Genomic DNA, 6000 nt, shown 5'->3' with positions numbered 1-6000 from the left:
CCTAACCCTAACCCTAACCCTAACCCTAACCCTAACCCTAACCCTAACCCTAACCCTAACCCTAACCCTAACCCTAACCCTAACCCTAACCCTAACCCTAACCCTAACCCTAACCCTAACCCTAACCCTAACCCTAACCCTAACCCTAACCCTAACCCTAACCCTAACCCTAACCCTAACCCTAACCCTAACCCTAACCCTAACCCTAACCCTAACCCTAACCCTAACCCTAACCCTAACCCTAACCCTAACCCTAACCCTAACCCTAACCCTAACCCTAACCCTAACCCTAACCCTAACCCTAACCCTAACCCTAACCCTAACCCTAACCCTAACCCTAACCCTAACCCTAACCCTAACCCTAACCCTAACCCTAACCCTAACCCTAACCCTAACCCTAACCCTAACCCTAACCCTAACCCTAACCCTAACCCTAACCCTAACCCTAACCCTAACCCTAACCCTAACCCTAACCCTAACCCTAACCCTAACCCTAACCCTAACCCTAACCCTAACCCTAACCCTAACCCTAACCCTAACCCTAACCCTAACCCTAACCCTAACCCTAACCCTAACCCTAACCCTAACCCTAACCCTAACCCTAACCCTAACCCTAACCCTAACCCTAACCCTAACCCTAACCCTAACCCTAACCCTAACCCTAACCCTAACCCTAACCCTAACCCTAACCCTAACCCTAACCCTAACCCTAACCCTAACCCTAACCCTAACCCTAACCCTAACCCTAACCCTAACCCTAACCCTAACCCTAACCCTAACCCTAACCCTAACCCTAACCCTAACCCTAACCCTAACCCTAACCCTAACCCTAACCCTAACCCTAACCCTAACCCTAACCCTAACCCTAACCCTAACCCTAACCCTAACCCTAACCCTAACCCTAACCCTAACCCTAACCCTAACCCTAACCCTAACCCTAACCCTAACCCTAACCCTAACCCTAACCCTAACCCTAACCCTAACCCTAACCCTAACCCTAACCCTAACCCTAACCCTAACCCTAACCCTAACCCTAACCCTAACCCTAACCCTAACCCTAACCCTAACCCTAACCCTAACCCTAACCCTAACCCTAACCCTAACCCTAACCCTAACCCTAACCCTAACCCTAACCCTAACCCTAACCCTAACCCTAACCCTAACCCTAACCCTAACCCTAACCCTAACCCTAACCCTAACCCTAACCCTAACCCTAACCCTAACCCTAACCCTAACCCTAACCCTAACCCTAACCCTAACCCTAACCCTAACCCTAACCCTAACCCTAACCCTAACCCTAACCCTAACCCTAACCCTAACCCTAACCCTAACCCTAACCCTAACCCTAACCCTAACCCTAACCCTAACCCTAACCCTAACCCTAACCCTAACCCTAACCCTAACCCTAACCCTAACCCTAACCCTAACCCTAACCCTAACCCTAACCCTAACCCTAACCCTAACCCTAACCCTAACCCTAACCCTAACCCTAACCCTAACCCTAACCCTAACCCTAACCCTAACCCTAACCCTAACCCTAACCCTAACCCTAACCCTAACCCTAACCCTAACCCTAACCCTAACCCTAACCCTAACCCTAACCCTAACCCTAACCCTAACCCTAACCCTAACCCTAACCCTAACCCTAACCCTAACCCTAACCCTAACCCTAACCCTAACCCTAACCCTAACCCTAACCCTAACCCTAACCCTAACCCTAACCCTAACCCTAACCCTAACCCTAACCCTAACCCTAACCCTAACCCTAACCCTAACCCTAACCCTAACCCTAACCCTAACCCTAACCCTAACCCTAACCCTAACCCTAACCCTAACCCTAACCCTAACCCTAACCCTAACCCTAACCCTAACCCTAACCCTAACCCTAACCCTAACCCTAACCCTAACCCTAACCCTAACCCTAACCCTAACCCTAACCCTAACCCTAACCCTAACCCTAACCCTAACCCTAACCCTAACCCTAACCCTAACCCTAACCCTAACCCTAACCCTAACCCTAACCCTAACCCTAACCCTAACCCTAACCCTAACCCTAACCCTAACCCTAACCCTAACCCTAACCCTAACCCTAACCCTAACCCTAACCCTAACCCTAACCCTAACCCTAACCCTAACCCTAACCCTAACCCTAACCCTAACCCTAACCCTAACCCTAACCCTAACCCTAACCCTAACCCTAACCCTAACCCTAACCCTAACCCTAACCCTAACCCTAACCCTAACCCTAACCCTAACCCTAACCCTAACCCTAACCCTAACCCTAACCCTAACCCTAACCCTAACCCTAACCCTAACCCTAACCCTAACCCTAACCCTAACCCTAACCCTAACCCTAACCCTAACCGACACCCTAACCCTAACCCTAACCCTAACCCTAACCCTAACCCTAACCCTAACCCTAACCCTAACCCTAACCCTAACCGACACCCTAACCCTAACCCGACACCCGACACCCTAACCCTAACCCGACACCCGACACCCTAACCCTAACCCGACACCCTAACCCGACACCCTAACCCTAACCCTAACCCTAACCCTAACCCTAACCCGACACCCTAACCCTAACCCTAACCCGACACCCTAACCCTAACCCTAACCCTAACCCTAACCCTAACCCTAACCCGACACCCTAACCCGACACCCTAACCCTAACCCTAACCCTAACCCGACACCCTAACCCTAACCCTAACCCTAACCCTAACCCTAACCCGACACCCTAACCCTAACCCGACACCCTAACCCTAACCCGACACCCTAACCCTAACCCGACACCCTAACCCTAACCCTAACCCGACACCCTAACCCTAACCCTAACCCTAACCCTAACCCGACACCCTAACCCTAACCCTAACCCGACACCCTAACCCTAACCCGACACCCTAACCCTAACCCGACACCCTAACCCTAACCCGACACCCTAACCCGACACCCTAACCCGACACCCTAACCCGACACCCTAACCCTAACCCTAACCCGACACCCTAACCCTAACCCTAACCCTAACCCTAACCCGACACCCTAACCCTAACCCTAACCCTAACCCGACACCCTAACCCTAACCCTAACCCTAACCCTAACCCGACACCCTAACCCTAACCCTAACCCTAACCCTAACCCTAACCCGACACCCTAACCCTAACCCTAACCCGACACCCTAACCCTAACCCTAACCCTAACCCTAACCCGACACCCTAACCCGACACCCTAACCCTAACCCTAACCCGACACCCTAACCCGACACCCTAACCCTAACCCTAACCCGACACCCTAACCCGACACCCTAACCCTAACCCGACACCCTAACCCGACACCCTAACCCTAACCCGACACCCTAACCCTAACCCGACACCCTAACCCGACACCCTAACCCGACACCCTAACCCTAACCCTAACCCTAACCCTAACCCGACACCCTAACCCTAACCCTAACCCTAACCCTAACCCTAACCCGACACCCTAACCCTAACCCTAACCCGACACCCTAACCCTAACCCTAACCCGACACCCTAACCCGACACCCTAACCCGACACCCTAACCCTAACCCTAACCCGACACCCTAACCCTAACCCTAACCCTAACCCGACACCCTAACCCTAACCCGACACCCTAACCCTAACCCTAACCCGACACCCTAACCCTAACCCGACACCCTAACCCTAACCCTAACCCTAACCCGACACCCTAACCCTAACCCGACACCCTAACCCTAACCCGACACCCTAACCCTAACCCGACACCCTAACCCTAACCCTAACCCTAACCCTAACCCTAACCCTAACCCTAACCCTAACCCTAACCCTAACCCTAACCCGACACCCTAACCCGACACCCTAACCCGACACCCTAACCCGACACCCTAACCCTAACCCGACACCCTAACCCTAACCCTAACCCGACACCCTAACCCGACACCCTAACCCTAACCCTAACCCGACACCCTAACCCTAACCCGACACCCTAACCCGACACCCTAACCCGACACCCTAACCCGACACCCTAACCCGACACCCTAACCCGACACCCTAACCCTAACCCGACACCCTAACCCTAACCCTAACCCTAACCCGACACCCTAACCCTAACCCTAACCCTAACCCTATCCCTAACCCTAACCCTAACCCTAACCCTAACCCTAACCCTAACCCTAACCCGACACCCTAACCCGACACCCTAACCCGACACCCTAACCCTAACCCTAACCCGACACCCTAACCCTAACCCGACACCCTAACCCTAACCCTAACCCTAACCCGACACCCTAACCCTAACCCTAACCCTAACCCGACACCCTAACCCTAACCCGACACCCTAACCCTAACCCGACACCCTAACCCTAACCCGACACCCTAACCCGACACCCTAACCCTAACCCGACACCCTAACCCTAACCCGACACCCTAACCCTAACCCGACACCCTAACCCGACACCCTAACCCCACACCCTAACCCGACACCCTAACCCTAACCCTAACCCGACACCCTAACCCGACACCCTAACCCGACACCCTAACCCGACACCCTAACCCTAACCCGACACCCTAACCCTAACCCTAACCCTAACCCGACACCCTAACCCTAACCCGACACCCTAACCCGACACCCTAACCCTAACCCGACACCCTAACCCTAACCCTAACCCTAACCCTAACCCTAACCCTAACCCTAACCCGACACCCTAACCCTAACCCGACACCCTAACCCGACACCCTAACCCGACACCCTAACCCTAACCCTAACCCTAACCCTAACCCTAACCCTAACCCGACACCCTAACCCTAACCCTTAACCCTAACCCGACACCCTAACCCTAACCCGACACCCTAACCCTAACCCGACACCCTAACCCTAACCCGACACCCTAACCCTAACCCTAACCCAACACCCTAACCCTAACCCTAACCCTAACCCGACACCCTAACCCGACACCCGACACCCTAACCCGACACCCGACACCCTAACCCGACACCCTAACCCGACACCCTAACCCTAACCCGACACCCTAACCCTAACCCGACACCCTAACACCCTAACCCGACACCCTAACCCGACACCCTAACCCGACACCCTAACCCGACACCCTAACCCGACACCCTAACCCTAACCCGACACCCTAACCCGACACCCTAACCCTAACCCGACACCCTAACCCGACACCCTAACCCGACACCCTAACCCGACACCCTAACCCTAACCCTAACCCTAACCCTAACCCTAACCCGACACCCTAACCCGACACCCTAACCCGACACCCTAACCCGACACCCTAACCCTAACCCGACACCCTAACCCGACACCCTAACCCGACACCCTAACCCGACACCCTAACCCGACACCCTAACCCGACACCCTAACCCGACACCCTAACCCTAACCCGACACCCTAACCCTAACCCGACACCCTAACCCTAACCCGACACCCTAACCCTAACCCGACACCCTAACCCTAACCCTAACCCGACACCCTAACCCTAACCCTAACCCGACACCCTAACCCTAACCCTAACCCTAACCCTAACCCGACACCCTAACCCTAACCCTAACCCTAACCCGACACCCTAACCCTAACCCTAACCCGACACCCTAACCCGACACCCTAACCCGACACCCTAACCCTAACCCTAACCCGACACCCTAACCCGACACCCTAACCCGACACCCTAACCCTAACCCTAACCCTAACCCGACACCCTAACCCGACACCCTAACCCGACACCCTAACCCTAACCCGACACCCTAACCCGACACCCTAACCCGACACCCTAACCCGACACCCTAACCCGACACCCTAACCCGACACCCTAACCCTAACCCGACACCCTAACCCGACACCCTAACCCGACACCCTAACCCGACACCCTAACCCGACACCCTAACCCTAACCCGACACCCTAACCCTAACCCGACACCCTAACCCTAACCCGACACCCTAACCCGACACCCTAACCCTAACCCGACACCCTAACCCTAACCCGACACCCT

The sequence above is a fragment of the Giraffa tippelskirchi genome, chromosome 9 (assembly GCF_054371585.1).
Source record: "Giraffa tippelskirchi isolate mGirTip1 chromosome 9, T2T-mGirTip1v1.2.pri, whole genome shotgun sequence".
Taxonomy (NCBI): domain Eukaryota; kingdom Metazoa; phylum Chordata; class Mammalia; order Artiodactyla; family Giraffidae; genus Giraffa; species Giraffa tippelskirchi.
The sequence above is the reverse complement of the archived record's forward strand: the minus strand, read 5'-3'. Positions refer to the sequence as shown.